At 42.2% G+C, this 20,320-nt stretch overlaps 1 long non-coding RNA gene across 2 annotated transcripts in view; it reads right to left on the reverse strand.

The window, feature by feature from the left end:
- LOC126081421 (uncharacterized) overlaps positions 1-1,371 on the reverse strand; it is a 78,508-nt gene extending 77,137 nt beyond the window's left edge. For both annotated transcript variants that reach the window (XR_007518393.1, XR_007518392.1), the window contains exon 1: positions 622-1,371. This is a non-coding gene — a long non-coding RNA (uncharacterized LOC126081421). The remainder of the gene's footprint in view (positions 1-621) is intronic.
- Between the last annotated feature and the right edge of the window lie 18,949 nt (positions 1,372-20,320).

The raw sequence follows: 20,320 nt of genomic DNA on the forward strand, positions 1-20,320 counted from the left end.
GGCTACCTGAGGATGAGGTCACAGCATTCCTGTCAAAAGCAACCAGCCGTCTTACCATTATGCTCTAATGTGCAGCAACTGAAAATTTCTTTCCCCCAATTGATCCTTCCTTCGTTTCCCCCCTCTCCCAATGATAAACCTCTAGCCACCTGTAGTATAGTGAGAATATATGAGTCAGAATCAACTCGAAGGCAATGGGTTTGGTTTTTTGGTATAAGTAAAAAGTATGGCAAGTAAAAAGATGACGGCGTTTTTTTTTTTTAATCAAGGACCTCGCAGAGACACAAAGAGAAAACCCATGGCCCCTGGAGCACCCCACAAACGATATCAAGGGGTCCTTCACTCTGGGTTTTCACTCACTTAACTGTAAGCAGCACAGGCACAGGGACCCTTTCCTTTTTCTCACCACCCTGAGCCCTGCCTGGCACTCAACAGACACTGAATACATATCTGTTGGATAAATGCTTTTGTTAGTTAGGAGTTTTTATAGTTCTTTGGATCAATCTGCTCCGCTGCCAAAAGTTCACAAAGCCAAAACTGGGCAACGTTGAGGTGGCAGGACTAGAATCTGGTGCCAGTCCCTGGCCCAATGCACAGAGCAGGCTATTGATAGGAACTCACCAACTGGAGCTTGCATTCCATCAGGAAGAAGAGCAGCGTGTCTAGGTAAAGTCCCTCCACAGCCTACTGCTCCACGAGGAAGCCCAAAAGGGTAAATGCCACTCCTTCTAAAGTGTCTTCCAAAAGGCTTTCTTGGGGGGGGGGGGGGCGGGGGTAGGGGGGAAGCACTCCCTTTCCATCAATAAAACCTATTTAAGAAAATAAAAGTGATCTTGACCTGAATCAGAAAACAGAACTGAGAAAAGATTTCCAAACTCAATCCTTGCAGGATCTCATTTATCTAGCAAGGTCACTTGAGTAAAAGGACTCCGTGGCTTTTGTATTAAGTAACATTTCCTTCTTCAAGGGTAGGGAGTTTAAATTCCTGCAAGGCATTGCACACCAACACACCAATGAATAAACCTGTGGCTCTCCTCGTTCAATAAGTGAAGCTGGTCTTTGAGTGCCTACTAAATAATCTTTAAAAACCCAAAGCTTTAGGAAAAAAAAACAACCCACAATCAAGAATCCACCAGAGTAAGCTCAAGTAGGGAGACTTGGGGAGAGGTGATTCCAATTTATGAGGTTTAACCCACCGGCTTGTAGGAGTTGGCCAAGTTCCTGGTGCAGCACTTGGACCCCCTCTGGCCTCGCCCCTCCCCCATGGGAAAAGCACAGCGACGTGGCTACCGGGGCCACCCGGCCTGGCGTCGGAGCCTCGCGGTGGCGGTGACCACAGCCTCTAGAGACAAAGTTCTGTAGTGCACTGACTTCTATCATACTCAGAGTCGGAGTGTCTCAGAACTTTGCCTCAAAAGACCAAATAGGCTGTCTTCCTCCAGAAGTTTCTTCCTGCAGGTGTGCCCGCCCCCCACCTCCAGCTAAGACAAAGAAGAATAACTCGTTAAAAGCAATTTAGCTCGAGATGCGACCGATAATGGAATGAGTCATTAATTATGGAAAGTTACTGCCGCAGTCAGCAGGAGCAAATGCCCAACAGAAATGGTGTTTTAACAGCCCGGTTCGACCAACCCTGGTTGCAATGTCACAGCAAACGGGCTGCAGAAATCACACACCCGCCCTCTCTTTCGCACCCATTCCCACAACAGAACCCATTCCTCGTCCAACCCCCTCCTCGGAACCGTTATTTAAACTTTTGCAAGCAGCTCATTCACTCCATCTAACTTGTGGCAACTTTTTACCTTCCTATCTGTAAAGTTGGTGGGGAGGGCGCTGCATGATGACGAATTCCCGGAGCTGGAAGAATTAAGGGGTGGGGGGGAGGGTAAATACAGGCCCGGGAAATGCCCTGCAGATAAGACGGCCCAGAAAAGCCAGGCTTTGCGGGGCCTCCACTCTGTCTCCCCTTCCCCCGGGCATTCCCACCACTCTATCCCAGGCTTCCAGCAGCCCGCGCCCGGCCCCAGGAAGTCCCGTCTCCGCAGTCCTCGTCCCTCCACTCCACCCACCCACTCTGGGGTTCTCCCTGCCCTATTAGGCAGACAGCTTCCCGCGGACCTCGTCTGCACATAACCTGCCCCCTTGCAAACAGCCTCCAACATCGCCCCCGCCCGACACCCCCCACCCCAACAGTGAAGGCAACCACTCTCCCTCTCGACCCCGACAGAACCCTCCCCCCACACACCGCACCTGAACAGCTGTTGCGCCCGTGCAACAGGTCTGGAAAGTGCCTGGCCCACCTTCTCCACCACCAACCCGCCACCATCCCCTCCCCAGCGACCCGTCCAAGAGCCAGGGCCCGAGGTGCAGTGGGCTGGTCCCCCGGGCAGGGGTGCACAGGCGGCTAGCGAAGTGCAGGGCTACAAAAGCCTCCCGGGGCTAGAGGCGGTGGTCGCGCTCCGGCCTCCCCCGGCTGGGGGGCCCTCCCGTGTGCCCTCTTCTGCGCCCGCCGCAGGCTCCCCACCCGGTCCCTCCAGCGCCGGCCGCCAGACATTCCCGAACGGGCTCCCCCCTTCGCGCTCCGCTCCGCTCCCTTCCATCTTGACTTTTGCCGACGTGGAAATTTTGGGTTTGGAGACGACCTGCGCTCTTATTGGCTGCTGGCGGGCGGGGTCGGAGGTCACGGCTGCTCTCGCTATTCCGCGCCAAGGAGAGCCGCACAGCGGCTCGTGTCAAGTCAGCAGGTTCCCTCCGCCTCCCCCGGGGTCACGTGCGCCCCGGGCGGGCCCTGGAGACGCCTCTTTATGCAAATAAACCGGCCGCTCGGGGCTGGGGGCGGGCACGGGGGCGGGAGTAGGCGGGGGCGCACGGGGCGGGCGGGGGCGCGGCTCGCCAGCCGAGCTGGGGAGGGGCCGGGAGGGGCGGGACGCTCCAGGTGGCCACTTGGCTAGACGTCCTGCCTGTCCTCTGCCCACCCCCTTTTGCCACCCTACCCATTCTGCCTCCAGCGACTGTCTGGTGGGACACTCTCCCCGGCCAGCCCAGCTTGGCCCTAGGAACCCGCGTTTTGCAAGTTGCCCCTGAATGCCTGCTTCCCCCAGAGTCCCCTCCACTAGTCCCTCCCCGAGCCTAGGTTGGGCCCCGGGTCTCTACTAGGCAGGGAAGAAGAGGAGGCGACTCTGTCTGCAGGGCAGAGAACGAAATGGAAACCTCGGGAAGGACAATTTCCTCCCTTGGCAGGGAGCTGAGAAAACTAATAGCGAGATTCTCGGTAAGAGAATTCTAAGACAAAGCAAATTCAAGGATTCGCTGGAGTTAAAAATCTTCCCTTTTAGTTAATTGTCCACTCCCCCAGCTCCAACCCCCAATAAAAAGATGCCAAAGAGCTAACTAAAAGTAGCAAAAATGCCAGCTCTGAATTTTTTTTTTTTTTTTTTTTTTACACGTCTGCAGGGACGGACCAAAAGGCCGGTCGGTCTCCACCCAGACATCTGCTGGGTACTGGGCACCGGAGAGTGGAACCCAGGGGCACGTTCCCCTTCCCACATCGGGGTGGAGCTGTGACTCAGGGGAGCTCAGAAGTCCATAAGAAGTCACGGGGCGTGTAAAAGGAATCAATCCTTAACGTGGTTCCCAAGCACGTCAAATAAGTGCTTTTCTAGAAAGAAGGGGAATCGATGAATGACCACATGACCAGGATGTTGTCTCCCTTCCCGTAAGGGGGCGGGGAACAAAAGCATGGCAAAGGTAGAGGCAATGTTATAAACGTTGACTCTTTGACGGCTATTGTAAGACCTGCCAGCCCCAAGAAAAAAAAAGGGGGAGAGGGCTGCAATTTTTAAAATAAAAATATTTCTTAGAACTGGCCTAGTTTTCTGTTTTTGAGGGTTTTTTTTCCCCCTTAGTGTAATGAACTGTGTCATCTTTATAATTTTTCCATCGTAAGTCTGGCCGAATGATACAGAAAAACAAAAGAAATTTTCATGGGGAGATTCTTACCTGTAACATTCTTCCCATCCTCTCTTCTTAATTTACTCTTCTCCCCTTTCCCCACTATGGAAAGATAAATCATTGCTCCTTCCAACTGTTTTATCCTCAAGGATCTTTCTCTCCACTCTCCTTTCTCTTCACTCTCCACACTGGGTTGCTTATCTGAACCTTCCTGGGTTTGCAGAGGCCTTTCCCCCGGCATTGTCTCCTCCAGCCTCCCACCCCCTCCTCAGCCAAGGCCTGCCGGCAGTGCTTGCTGGGACTCGGAGTTGGTCCCAGCTCTGCCTCCTGTTCAGTTGTGTGCACTGGAATATTGATTTTTCAGTGTGTGTGAGCAGGCTCTGTAAAAATCAATATTTCAGTAGCTCGAGCACAGCGTAGGGCAGTGTAATGGAGCCAGCCTGCTGATGTAACGTGCAGGGTCCACCCTCAGTGACTGAGGTCAGTGAGAAAATGGCAGTGTTTTCTAATTTCATTGTCTGCTTCAGAGAGTGTCAAGGAGTTTGCATACCGCTGTGTACATCAAATCCCAGGACGAGGTAACCTTAGTGTTGTTGCGTAACACCTGAACCAAGTTAGAAAATAATACATGTTAGTCAAAAAGGTGATGATGGAAAACCTCCAATTATGCATTCTAAGAACCCTTGAAGTATCAGAGGGAGGGGGGAAGTCATTGTCTGCCATCAATCCTACCAAATTTCACAAAGGGAAAATGAAAATAGGCTCACGCCAGGAAATGGCTAGACTCTATCTTCTAATACTGTATATCTGGAGGCTTGTTATTCTACATCCCCTGAAATGTGCATATGTTTACTAAGGACAAGAGATTTCTGGCATGATTTGATGAAAAAATAATCAATAATGGTACCAGTATAGGAGTATCTTCATGACGTTTGCAGCAGACATAGAAAGACCACTAGAGGTGGAGTGTGGCCACTGGACTCTAACCAGGCGCCCTACTAGGTGAGCCTATATTCTAGTCAGTTCACCTTCCTGGGCCTCAGGGACTTTATCTATAAACGATTAGAGCAATCACCTCCAAATACCCTCTAGCTCTAACACCTGTGATTCTACACAAGAAATAATGTTATAGCTAGAACTTTGAAAAACAATAATGCACTTAAATGGAGTGTGTACCATGGGTAAAATAAACAGATTAATGCCAGAAGTATTGCAGAAACAAAAGGTAGGTACAATCCTACTCTAATTTTATGTTTTATTTTGTTTTAACTTACATTCCAATGTAATCTTTCTGGAGGGTAATTTAGCCATATTTTTAAAATACACTGCTTTTGACTTAGCATTTCTAAGAATTTTTCCTAAGGAAGTAATTGATATAACTGGAGGGATGCTTATCACTGCCAATTTTATAATATTAAAACATTAGAAACAGGTTACCTAAGTATCCAGCAATGTTTTTGTTATTGTGTGTCATCGAGTCAATTTTGATTCATAGTGACCCTATAGGACAGCGAAAAACTGCCTCATAGGGTTTCCTATGCTGAAGTCTTTACAGGAGCGGATCACCAGGTCTTTTCTCCCCAGAAAGCGATTGGTGAGTTCAAACCACCTACTTTTCAGTTAGCAGCTGAGTGCTTAACGATTGTGCCACCAGGGCTCCTTATCCAACGATAGGGCATTTATTAAATAAAATATCGTATTGGTATATCTATTCAGTGGAACACAACTATTTAATTTAGTGGTGATGAATGGCTATTAAAATAATATGGAAGATTTGCATATATTGAAATGTATGTACTTTTTAAAATCTATCTATATCTCATAGTGGTAAAGGACTGGGCTCTGGAAATCCTGTCTTGACCATTAACCGGGTGTGTGACTTTGGTCAGCTATAAACTAAGCATAGGAGCCCTAGTGGTGCAACAGTTAAACATTCAGCTGCAAACCGTAAGGTTGTTGGTTTGAACCCACCCAGCAGCTCTGTGGGAAAAACACATGGCAGTCTACTCCCCTAAAGATTACAGCCTAGAAAACCCTTTAGGGCAGTTCTGCTCTGTCACATGGGGTCTCTATGAGTCAAAATCAACTCAACGGTACCTAACAACAACAGCAACAACAAACTAGGTGTATTAGTTTCCTATTGGTGCTGTAACAAATTACCACAAATTTCATAGCTTAAAACGACACAGATTTATTATCTTACAGTTCTGTAGGTTAGATATCCAAAATGGGTCTCACTGGGCCAAATCAAGGCCACGTTCCCTTCAGAAGCTCAAGGGGAGAATCCATTTCTCTGCCTTTTCTAGAGGCTTCCTGCGTTCCTTGGCTTGTGGCCCCTTCCTCTATCCTTCAAAGCTCATCATTCCAACCTCTACTTATATCATTTCATCTCCTCTCTGATTCTTACTCTCCTGACTCTCTCTTAGAAGGACCCCTGTTATTACATTGGGCCCTCCCAGATAATCGAGGATAATCTCCCCATCCCCAAATCCTCAATCACATCTGCAAAGTCTCTTCTGCCATGTAAGGTAGCATATTCACAGTTTCCAGGGATTAAGATGTGAGCATCTTTGGGAGACTATTATCTTACCTATCACACTAGGGGTAATGATGATAATCTACATCATATTGTTGCAGGGGAGTTTAAAGCAACTGATATGCATAAAATGTTCAGAACAGTGCCTGGCACATAGTAAGCACTCCATAATAATTACCACATAGTAAGCATTCTGTAATAATTATCTTTTTAAGGTTATTATCCAGAAAGAAAATACAGACTATAGATAGTAGTTGCCTCCGGAAAGTGGGATTAAGCTTTATTTTTCTTCCTTTTGCTAATGTTCATTTTTCTTTTTTCTGTAACGAACATGTATTGCTCAGCCAGTTTTAAATTTTTTTAATTAAAATGAGATAAATCAGTAAGGCATTCAGGATAGTATAATAGGAAAATAATTTGGGGTTGAAAGACCCAGATGATCATGCCAACACCACTGCTAACACAATTGGCAATTTAAACACTCAGCTGCTAACCAAGAGGTTAGAGGTTCTAACCCATCTCGAAGCTCTTTGGGAGAAAGACCTGGTGATCTGCTTTCATAAAGGTTACACCCGAGAAAACCCTATGGGGCAGTTCTGCTCTTTGGCACGAGGTTGCTATGTGTTGGAATCGACTCTGGCACGCCACAACATGAGGGAGATAAATGATACATTGTGTTTGTAAAGATCTTTCCGGTTCTAAATGCTGTAAGTCTAAAATTTTAAAGACCAACAAATTGATAAATGCCCAAGAACACTGCTTAGTATATAAAGAACTACAAAATCAATGAGAAAAAAGACAGCCTTACAGAAAAAAAAAAAAAAGGAGGGAAGCAAAAGGCATCACCAGGGATTTTACAGAAGACAGACAAAGGGCAAATACGCACAAGGAAAGACATTTCAGCCTCAATAAAACCCATTGCCGCCAGTCGATTCTGACTCATAGCGACCCTATTGGGGCAGAGCAGAACTGCCCCATAGGCTTTCCAAGGCTGTAAATCTTTACAGAAGCAGACTACCACATCTTTCTCCCGAGGAGCTGCAGGCGGGTTTGAGCTGCTGACCTTTCGGTTGGCAGACAAGCTTAACCACTGTGCCACCAGGGTTCCTCTCAGCTTCATTAGTAACAAGGAAATGCAATTTAAGACTTCAATTGAGATAAAATTTTATACCTACTAGGTTGGCAAAAATTCAGGAGTCTGACAAACAATTGGAGATGGTGGGAATCAATGGGAACACTTACACAATGCTGCGGAGAGTATTAATTGGCCCAACTACTTTGTTAAACAATTTGACATTACCTTGTATTGTTTATTATGTGAAGTTGAAGATTCACAAATGCCGTGTCCAGCTTTTTCACACAGAGAAACTCTTGCAGGTAGGCACCAGGAGACAGGTATGAGAATGGTCATACCACATTGTTCATAATATTGAAATGCTTTTCAGCCCTGGTTTCTATCGATGGGAGAGAACGGATAAGCCGCAGTCTGTTCACACAATGCATTATTATACAGCAGTGAAAAGAATGAACTACAGCTCCCCACAAGGTTATGGATGAAGCTTGGAAACATGACGTTGAGTGAAAAAAACAAGTCCCAGGACAATGCAAACATTACGATGCCATTTGTATGAAGCTCAAGCACAAGAAAAGCTAAGCAATATATATCTTTAGAGACAGGAGATGGAAATGATAAACAGAAAATCCAGGATAGTAGTTACTGATGGGGGTGAGGGCTAGGGAAGGAGCATGGGGAGGGCCCCCAAAGGTATATACATGTGGTAATGTTCTGGTTCATAGTTCTCATATGTGTTCACTTTATTATACTTCATAACTTACATATATGTGAGATATGTATTTATATATATATCACATCTTAGATTAAAATGACTTTTTTTTTTTTTAAGAATACTGTTTAAGAGTTTCCGTATTCTCGTCCAGGATGCTTTCTTTATTTCCTGTAGTAGACACTAATCACTTAGGTTCCCTCCAAAGTCATAAAAGCCAACTCTTTATTGCCAATTTTCTATTTTGCAATCCCGCTAGTTAAACAGGCTTCCTAACAGCCACGTGCATCTGGGCTGGGGGCACAGTTGTTTTCAGTTTATGCTCCAAATGAACCTCCTCTTCTCTGAGGTCCAGCCTCCCCAGGGGGGTTTATACTGGCTGGAGCAAGACCTCTGAAGTTTCTTGCAGCTTTGCTTCTGCATGCCCACTTTGTCCAGAGAACCCCTCCTTCATCTCACCTGCAACCAGACACTTGGCACCTTTGGTAGCAGGGACCCAGATGTATAGTTCATAAATATCCAGCCCAGCCCAAGTGAATTGGTTACTGATCCCATTCATTAGTTTTGATTTCAGTGCTGAAGAAACATTCCTTGTTCTCCCGACTTGTCTTCTGTTCTTTCAGAAGGCTTGTCCATCCAGCCAAGACGTTGTCCAGAGTGGCTTGGTCTCACATTGCTCCAGCAAGCCTGGCATTAGCATTACTTTGGACTTCCATCTTTGATTCCATGGTCTCCCAGACAATAAACCAGCTTGCTTGATTTGGTTCTCTATTTCCTTGACTCGAAGTGAAGCATTTGGAAGCAATTATCAGAACTCAAGATTGACTTAAATATGTGTTTCCAATGAGAGGATTTGCTTACATTTAAAAAGAAAAAAACCATTGCCATCGAATCGATTCCAAATAATAGTGACCCTAAAGAACAGAATAGAACTGCCCCATAGGGTTTTCAAGGGGCGGCTGGTGGATGCGAGCTGCTGACCTTTATATATATATATTTATTTAAACTTTCTATCATGAAAAATTTCCAAAAATATACAAAAGGAAAAAATGTAGAGAATATACCCTATAAAATAGATATCAAGGGCAGGGGCCTGGGGACCATGGTTTCTGGGGACATCTAGGTCAATTGGCATAACAAAGTTTATTAAGAAAATGTTCTACATCCCACTTTGGTGAGTGGCATCTGGGCTCTTAAAAGCTAGCAAGCTGCCATAATATAAGATCCATCAACCTGGAACAAAGGAGAATGAAGAACACCAAAGACACAAGGAAAATATGAGCCCAAGAGACAGAAAGGGCCACATAAACCAGAGACTCCACACACCTGAGACCAGAAGAACTAGATGGTGCCCGGCTACCACCAATGACCCCCCTGACGGGGAACACAACAGAGAGTCCCTGACGGAGCAGGAGCCAAGTGGGGTGCAGAACTCAAATTCTAGTAAAAGACCAGACTTAATGGTCTGACTGAGACTGGAGGTACCCCAGATGACATGGCTCCTGGACTTGCTGTTAGCCCAAAACTAAAACCATTCCTGAAGCCAACACTTTTTTTTTTTTTGTACTTTAGATGAAGGTTTACAGAAGAAACTAGTTTTTTACCAAACAGTTAGTACATATATTATTCTGTGACACTGGTTAACAACTTCACGTGTCAACACTCTCCCTTTTCAACCCTTGGTTCCCTATTACCAGCTTTCCTGTCCCGTCCTGCTTTCCAGTCTGTGTCCCAGGGCTGTTTTGCTCCATGGGCCTGTTCAATCTTTGGCTGAAGGGTGAACCTCAGGAGTGACCTCATTACTGAGCTGAAAGGGTGTCTGAGGGCCATACCGTCAGGGTTTCTCCAGTCTCTGTCAGGCCAGCAAGTCCGGTCTTTCTGAGTTAGAATTTTGTTCTACATTTTTCTCCAGCTCTGTCTGGGACCCCGTATTGTGATCCCTGTCAGAGCAGTCGGCGTTGGTAGCAGGGCACTGTCTCGTTGTTCTAGACTCAATCTGGTGGAGGCCATGGTAGATGTGGTCCGTTAGTCCTTTGGACTAATCTTTCCCTCCTGTCTTTAGTTTTCTTCATTCTTCCTTGCTCCAGAAGGGGTGAGACCAGTGGAGTATCCTAGATGGCTGCTCACAGGCTTTTAAGAACCCAGACGCTGCTCACCAAAGTAGAACGTAGAACATATTCTTTATAAACTATGTTATGCCAGTTGAACTAGATATTCCCCGAGATCATGGTCCCCACAGCCCTCAACCCAGCAACTTAGTCCCTCAGGGAGTTTGGATGTGTCTATGGAGCTACCATGACCTTGCCTTGTACAGGTTGTGCTGGCTTTCGTAATATTGTGTACTGTATTACCCTTCACCAAAGTTTCCACGTATCTATTGTCTATTAAATGTTTTTTCATCCCCACCCCTCCGCTCCCTCCTAACCATCAAAGATGGTTTCTTTTTGTATGTAAACCTTTTCATGAGTATTTACAGTAGTAGTCTCATACAACTGAAGCCAACTCTTCAGACAAAGATTAGACTGAACTATAAGACATAAAAGGAAACTCGTGAAGAGTGTGCTTCTTAGCTCAAGTAGATATATGAGACTAAACGGGCAGCCCCTGTCCAGAGGAGAGATGAGAAGACAGAAGGGTACAGGAGCTGACTGAATACCAAAAAAAAAAAAAACCAAACCCAGGGCCATCGAGTCGATTCTCACTCATTGAATAGACACAGGAAATTCGGAGTGGAGAGCAGGAGTGTGCTGTCACATTATAGGGAGAGCAACTATGGTCACATAATAATGTGTGTATAAATTTTTGTATGAGAAACTAATTTGAGCAGTAAACTTTCACTGAAAACACATACACAGAAAAAGAAATACAAATAAAAGTTAGTATCCCACGGGGAAAAAAATAGGTATCAAGAATATGTAAAGAAATCCTCACCCATAACCCTGTTTCAATAATTACCAGCTTACAACCAGTCTTGTTTCGTCTTTATGCTCCCCTCCTGCCCCCCAGGATTACTTTGAAACAAATCCTCAGTATCATGGCATGTAGATGTTGTGAATGGATCATTGTGATAAACATTCTGAACACTCCTGAGAGGACAATATTAATGGCAGTGTTGAGTACAATCCCTCTCTTTGCAACACTACTACAAACTATTTGCTTTAATCAATTAAATAAATAAAAAGAAGGCCAAAGTTCTTCACACATAAAACTACCTTTGACTTTTCAGTAGAGGGCTTACTTGGATAAATTCAGCATACAGGAAATTACTACAGGACTTTATAGTTGGGGTGGGGAACAATAGATGATTTAATTTTTTTAAGGTCTATATTTCTTCAGTCTCACCATCAACAAAATATTCAGAGTCAGTGAAATAACTTCAGGTCCATTATAGTAGTTTTAACTGTAGTACCTAGGTGGTACAGTTAATGCACTCCGCTGCTAACTGAGAGGCTGGAGATTCAAGTCCACACGGAGGGGTCTCGGCAGAAAGGTCTAGAGGTCTACTTCTGAAAAATCAGCCGCTGAAAACCCTGTGGGGCACAGTTCCACTCTACTATGCATGGGATTGCCATGAGTCAGAGTCAACTCCACGGCAAGTGGTTTTAACTGGTCTCTGCTCTACAATCCGTCCCACATAAATTGCTAAAGTTATCTTCCTAGAGCCCACCTTTGTTCATTCTTTTAATAAAAGTGAGTGCCTACTATGTGCAAGGGCTTGTACTAGGCACTGGAGGGGATTGAAAGATGAATTGCATATCAGTCTTACCTTCAAATATTTATACATTAGTAGAGGAGATAAGGCATATGCATATTTATCCAACATAAGAAATGTTCTACAGCAGTTCCAGATGTGTTGTGGGAAACCAGAGAAAGAAAAGAGAACGTTTAATTAGGGACACTGGGGAGGACTTGACAGAAGGTTCTCCTTGTCTTGAGCCTTGAAAGATAAGCAAGATTTGGACTTGCAGAAATAGCAATAATAAACAACATTTATTGAGTGTTTACTCTGCACCAGACACTTTTCTAGTGCTTTTACTTATAACAAATTCATTAATCCACACAACAGTCCCTATGAGGTTGCACTATTATTGTCCCTCTTTTATAGGTGAGTAAATCAAGACACTCAGAGGACAACCTGCTGGGGACTACACAGCTAATGAGTGGAGAGCTAGGATTTGAACCCAGACAATAGGAGTCCAGCACTCACACTCTTAACCACTACACTTGACTGCCTTTGAAGTGGGAGGAAAAAATATTCCAGGAGGAGAAAGCAGAGGCATAAACATAAGTGGAAAAAGAATAACGTGGGGAAAATAGGCTAAGGCCAGACCACGGGGGGCTTTGGATGCCAGAGTAAGAATGCTGAACATGGCTCAGGAGGCACTGAGGAACCAGAGGTGCCTGGGGATAGGGCTTTGTGGACTTCAAAGTGCTTCAAGATGTAAGGAGTTAACAATGAAAGCATGTTCCACTCATCCAAGCTGGGTGCTGCTCTCCCCAGCCTAAGAGCAAATCACTTTCTATGTGATACTCAAGTTGTGGTGTAGTTAAACTGGGGGCTCCAAGGAGGAACACTGTCCTTCTCATTTTTTTAATCTCCCAGGTCAACTGGCCTAATACACGCTGCAGACACTGAGCATTTGCTGAATGAGTGGACATTAGGCTGAACCATATCAAATTGCCAATATTTGACATCTTCTAATCTACAAAAATGACAATTTGTTATGGTTTCAACCTATTTTAAGACATTGTATTATAATTATGTTACAGAGACTAATGTTAAATTCAGGCATACTCCTGTTAAAGGCATTAAAGTAGAAATTAGAAACTTAATAAGGGACTATTGTTTGATTACCAAGTTAACGTTGTACAGAATTTAAACTAGAATATTTGTATTCTACAATGAACTAGAATATTCTTGTATATTTATATACTAGAATACATTTATCTCTCCAAGGACTCTTACCCATGCAGTCTGATCCTGATGTCAAATCAGAAGCTGGGAGAGGGAGGACTTGATCAAATTCCATTTAAATTGGGTTTATAAACTTGAAGTAAGGCTCAGTGCAATAGAATAAATATGAAGAGGGGTATGATCCTGAATGTGTATGCACCTAACAACACAGCATCAAAATACCTGTGGTAAAAACTGACACAACTGTAAGAAGTAGACAAATCCTCTGTTATAGTCTAAGACTTCAACACCCCTCTATCAATAGTCGACAGATCCAACAGGCAGAAAACTAGTAAGGATATTGTTGAACCAAGCAGCACCATCAATCAACTGGATCTAGCTGACATTTATAAAATACTTCATCCAACAACAGCAGAATACATATTCTTCTCAAGCTCACATGGAACATTCTCTAAGATAGACCACACCCTGGGCCATAAAACACACCTTAACAGATTTAAAAGAATAGATATCATATAAAGCATGCTGTCAGACCACAATGCAATTAAACTAGGAATCAATAACAAAAAGACAACGAAAAATCCCAAAATATTTGGAAATTACAAGACACGTGCAAGTAACACGTGGGTCAAAGAAAAAGTCTCAAAAGAAAGTTAGAAATATTTTGACCTAAATGAAAATGAAAATACAACTTATCAAAATTTGTGGGATGCAGTGAAAGCATTGCTTAGAGGGAAATTTATAGCATTGAATGTATATATTAGAAAATAAAGATCCAAAATCAATAATCTGTATGCTTCCACCTTAGAAAACTAGGGAAAAAAAATTAAATCCAGAGTAAGCAGAAGAAATAATAAAAATTAGAACAGAAATCAATGAAAATGAAAACAGGGAAAATCAATGAAATAAGAAGCTGGTTATCTGAAAAAAAAAATCAATAAAATTGATAAACCTTTAGCCAGGCTAACCACAAAAAAAGAGAGAAGATAAAAAGTACTGTCAGGAATGAAAGGGGGGCTATCACCACTGGAGTCACTAAAGGAATACTATGAACAACCGTATACCTGCAAATTCTATAACTTAGGTGAAATGGATTAATTCTTTGAAAAACACAATCTATCAAAGCACACACAAAGAAATAGTTTGAATAAAAAAATATATCTATTAAATAAATTGAATTAATAATTAATAGCATTCCAAAATAGAAAGTACCAGGCTCAAAAGATTTCACTGGTGAAGTCTACCAAACATTTAGAGTAGAAATGATACCAATTCTCTACAACTTTTTCCAGAAAATAGAACCCCCCAAACAACCCAAACCCAGTGCCATCAAGTTGATTCCAACTCATAGCGACCCTATAGGACAGAGTAGAACTGCCCCATAGAGTTTCCGAGGAGTGCCTGGTGGATTCAAATTGCCGACCCTTTGGTTAGCAGCCATAGCACTTAACCACTACGCCACCAGGGTTTTCAGAAAATAGAAGCATTACCCAAATGCCAAAACCAAGCAAAGACATTACAAGAAAGAAAAATTATAGACCAATATCTTTCATGAACATAGATGCAAAAACTCTCAACAAAATATTAGTAAATCAAATACAACAATGTATAAAGAGAACAGCATACCATGACCAAGTGGGATTTATTCCAGTATGGAAGCAGGCTCATCATTTGAAAATTCATTAAGAAGAAAAAACATATGATCATATCAATAGATGCAGAAAAAATGCTTGAAAAATCCAACACACATTCTTCAACTTGATACAGAACATTTACAAAAAACCCTACAGCTAACATTATACTTAATGGGAAGAAACTAGATGCTCTTCAAGATCAGGAACAAAACAAGGATGTTCCCTCTTACCATCCCTATTCAACATCTTACCAGAAGTCCTAGCTAATGTAATTAGACAAGAAAAAAAAAAAAAGGTGTACGGATTGGGAAGAAAGAAATAAAACAGTCTTTGCAAATGATATGATTGTCTATGTAGAAAGCCCCAGTGAATCGACAAAAATACTGCTGGAACTAATAAGAGATTAAGAAAGATTTCAAGATACAAGATTAATGTACAAAAGTCAATTGCTATTCATAGAGACAGAAAATAGAACAGAGGTAACGAGGGGCTGGAAGGGTAATGGGGAGTTATTATTTAATGGGTATAGAGTATTTGTTAGGAATGATAAAAAGATCTGGAAATGGATAGTGGTGATAGTTACACAGCATCATGAATGTACTTAATAGCACTGAATCATACACTCAAAAATGGTTAAAAAGATAAATTTTACATTATATATATTTTACTATAATAAAAAAATTGTCAATTTTACTATGTACTAGCAATGTCCTATGTACTAGCAATGACCAATTGGAATTTAAAATAAAAACATAACACTATGTTAGCACAAAAAAATTAAATATTTAAATATAAATCTAATGAAATATGTACAAGATTTTTATGAAGAAAACCACAAAACTCTGATGAAAGAAACCAAAGAAGATCTAAATAAATGGAGAGATATTCCATTTTTGCAGATATGAAGATTCAACATTATTAAGATATCCATTCTTCCAACTTGATCTATAGATTCAATGCAATTCCAATCAAGTCCCAGCAAGTTATTTTGTGAATATTGACAAACTGATTCTAAAGTTTGTGCAGAAAGGAAAAAAAAACCCAGAATACCAACACAATACTGGAGAACAAAGTCAGAGGACTGACACCGTGTGACTTGAAGACTTAGTATAAAGCTATAGTGATCAAGACTGTGTGATATTGGTGAAAGAATAGACAAATAGGCCAATGAAACAGAATAGAAAGCCCATAAATAGACCTACGCAAATACAGTCAATTGATCTCTGACAGAGGAACAAAGGGAATTCAATGGAGGAAGGATAGTCCTTTTAATAAATTGTGCTGTGACAACTGAATACCCAGATGAAACAAAATTAATCTGGACATAGACATTATACCTCTCACAAAAATTAACTCAAAATAGATCATAGACCTAAATGTAAAACTAAAAACTTTAAAATTTCTAGAAGACAGCATAGGAGTAAAAGTGACCTTGGTGATTTTTTTTTGGCTAAAAAGCACAACCCATGAAAAAAAAATTGATAAGTTGGACTTCATTAAAATTTAAAATTTCTGCTCTGTGAAAGGCACTGTTAAGAGAATGAAAAGACAAGCCACAGACTGGGAGAAAAATTTTGCAAAACACATATCTGATAAAGGTCTTGTATCTAAAATATACAAAGAACTCTTAAAACTCAACAATAAAAAAACAACCCAAAGACAAAATGGGCAAAAACTCTGAACAGGCACCTCACTAAAAAAGATATACAGATGACAACTAAGTATATGAAAAGATGCTCAACTTCATGTATTATTAGGAAACTGCAAATTAAAAAATAATGTGATACCACTACACACCTATCAGCATGGCTAAAATCCAAAACACTGACAACACCAAATGCTGGAGAGGACGTAGAGCAATGGGAACTCTCATTCACTGCTGGTGGGAATCTAAAACGGTACAACCACTCTGGAGGATAGTTTGACAGTTTCTTACAAAGCTAAACATAGACTCATCATATGATCCAACAATCACACTCCTGGGTATTTACTCCAATGAGTTGAAAATGTATGGATATCTGAAAAAGGCAATATTATTCAGTGATTTAAAAATGAACTATCAAGCTATGAAAAAATATGGAGGAACTTTAAATGCTAAGTGAAAGAAGCCAGTCTAAAAATGTTACATATTAGATGATTTCAACTATGACATTCTGGAAAAGGCAAAACTATGGAGACGTAAAAGGAGGAGTCTTTGGAAGTATGCAAGAAACACGATTCAAGGAGAATGAGAATTTAAGGTAGATTTAAAACCAACTCAAAATCCTACCCAGCAAGTCTGTCTTCATTTAATTTGTTTGTTTAGTTTAATTGAACAGGACGTTCTAGAAGACAGTTTATTCCTGAAAGCAGCTCAGACCTGCTTGTTGTTTACTGACCCTCCTTACCACAGGGAAAGATTTTCCTAAAGATTCTTTTCAAACTGAAGCATTCTAAACTAAATATTCTATAGCGATAGAATATTGGTAGATAGCTAGAATAAAAGATGTAGAGACTAGATACAGATATGTGGACTACAAATGTGAATCATGTAGCTTTTGATTTGCATACAAAGGGTGCTCACTCTCAAGATCTGAAGGAAGGTAAGACCCAAATGAAAGTGCAAAAATTTCCACCTAAATGAAAAAATATTGTTCAAAAGGTATTATACATATTGTACATTTACAAACCACTGGAACATTCTCTTACAAGTCTCAGGCTATTTAACTTTTCTAACACCACAGATGAGACCCTCAGTGATGCAAATGGTTAAAGCGCTCTCGGATGCTAACCAAAAGGTGGACTCCAAGGAAAGCCACAGAGCACAGACCTCTAAACCCGCTGCCAGTGAGTTGATTCCAACTCATGACAACCCCATTAGTGCAGAGTAGAACTGCTCCACAGCGTTTTCAAGGTTGTGACCTTTCAGAAACCGACTGCCAGGCCTTTCTTTCCATACCACTGCGTGGGTTTGAACTACCAGCCTTTCAGTCAGTAGCGAAGCACCTAACCATTAGCATCACACAGGGACTACAAGCAGAGCTCAAATACCAAGCTCTTAGAACCCTCTCCCACAATAGTCAGCGTCTTACTCACCTAGTGCTGCTATAGCAGAAACATCACAAGTGGGTGGCTTTAACAAAGAGAAATTTATTTCCTCACGGTAAAGTAAGCTAAAAGTCCAAATTCAGGGCGTCAGCTCCAGGGGAAGACATTCTCTCTCTGTTGGCCTTCTTATCAATGTTCCCCCAGACTAGGAGCTTCTCCGCACAGGGACCCCGGTCCAAAGGACATGCACTGCTCCCAGCACTGCTTTCTTGGTGGTATGAGGTCCCCCCCACCACCCCATCTGACTGCTCCTTTCTTTTACATCTCAAGAGATTTCCTCAAGAAGCAATCCCATCTTGTAGATTGAGTCCTTCCTCACTAATGCAACTGCCGCCCATCCTCTGTCATTAACATCGTAGAGGCAGGATTTACAACATATGGGAAAATCACACAATACCTGGAATCACGGCCCAGCCAAACTGATACACACATTTATGGGGGACATAATTCAGTCCATGACAGTCAGTACACCTGATGCCTCATTTCCTCCTGTTCAAATTTCCACTGGGGCTAAGAAGTCTAGGCAAATGCCTACTATCACAACCTTTACAACTCCCCCCCCACCCCCCTTGTTTCTCCCCGCTCCAAAGAGCTTTTTCTTCTTCTTTAGCACTAAAATGATGTGGTATAGCCACCACTTCTGGAACCACGCCTGGAACTACCGTCGATCCGCGTTATTTGCAGATTTTGTATTTGCAAATTCACCTACTTGCTAAAATTAATTTTAACTCCAAAATCAACGTCTGCCATGCAATCACAGCTATTTCAGGCTATGCACTGAGCGGTGAAAATTTTTAGTCACCTGATGTGCACATTCCAAGACGGGGCTGACCAAGACGACACTCTGCCTTCTTGTTTCACTCACATACTGTAAATTCGTGTCCTTCTTGCAGTCTATTTAGTGCCACATTTTTTTGGATTTTGACGGGGTTTTTTTTTTTTTTTGGTGATTCTGCAGTTTAAAATGGTCCCCAAGCATAGTGCTGTCTAGTGTTTGTAAGCTCAGGAAGGCTGTGATGTGTCTCATGGAGAAAATAAGCATGTTAGATAAGCCTTGTTCAGGCCTCAGTTATAGTGCTGTTTGCCATAAGTTCAGTGTTAATAAATCAACAATATATATTAGATGTTGTTTTTGCTGGCTGCCATGGGGTTGGTCCCCAACTCATGGTGACCCCTTGCACAATAGGATTGAACCATTGTGATCCATAGGGTTTTCACTGGCTGATTTTTGGCAGCAGATTGCCAGGCCTTTCTTCCTAGTCTGTCTTAGTCTGGAAGCTTCACCGAAACCTGTTCAGCATCATAGCAGCACACAAGCCTCCACTACAGATGGGTGGAGGGTGCGCATGAGGTGCCCTGGCTGGGACTCTAACCTAGGTCTTTAGCATGGAAGGCAAGAATTCTACCACGGAACCACCACGCCCTCACGTTATAAATAAGATGTCTTTAAACACAAACACATATAAAACAAAGTTCTGTATTGATCAGTTGATAAAAATATTGTCGCCAGAGGCTCATAGGAACCTAACCATGTATGTATTTCCCCTAGGACCAATGGTTTAGTATTCATGAATTCAGTGTCCGTGGAGACGTTCCAGAACATAACTACCATGAATAACGAGAATTATCTGTGTATGAAATACATGCCCACCCCAGTGCTCAGTGTCCCACCTCCCTTAGCTCACTTCTTATCATTGAACGTAGTGTATGTTTACTTAATCCCCAGCCCAAGACTGTAAGCTATATGAGGGCAGGGACTTTGACTTTCACCGCTGTCTCCCAGAGCACAGCGCACACACGCACACACGCACACACGTTGTAGGCATTCTATAACAAACATTCAGTAAATATTCTATAAATATTTGTTGAACGAATGAGTAACTGTGCCAGGATTGTACTATATAAACAAAAAGAGTAAAGAATAAACTTGCTTAAAAGAAACTTTTCTAATACTTTCTCATGTAACAGTGTGGTAAGTGTGGTAAAGGGTTATAGAATTTCCCAAGGAGTGTTAAAACTCTCCGAGGAATTCTGCCAGTATATTAAGAAAAGAGCCACTTTTGCTTTCAGTTACATATTGTAGCTTGGCATCCTTTGTGAGGGCTTTTTTTTTTTTTTTTTTAAGAAAGACTCTGTTAGACAGATATGTGAAATCTTCGTATTTAAAACATAAGGTTCTGAGTCAAATTATCAAACTCAGTTTTTCCTTCCTTTGTATGCACAACCATCACCGACTTGATATACCTTTTAAAGTAATTTGATTATCTTTTTGGAGAAAAGTCACTTTCATCAAAGATCTATAGAAACAGCACGTGTACCTTTTTTTAAAGAAGGTCTAGTGGTGCTATGGTTAAGCGCTCAGCTGCTAACTGAAATGTCGGCAGATTGAACTCACCAGCTGCTCCTTGGGAGA

This window comes from Elephas maximus, chromosome 8, assembly GCF_024166365.1.
Source record: "Elephas maximus indicus isolate mEleMax1 chromosome 8, mEleMax1 primary haplotype, whole genome shotgun sequence".
NCBI classification, from domain to species: Eukaryota; Metazoa; Chordata; class Mammalia; order Proboscidea; family Elephantidae; genus Elephas; species Elephas maximus.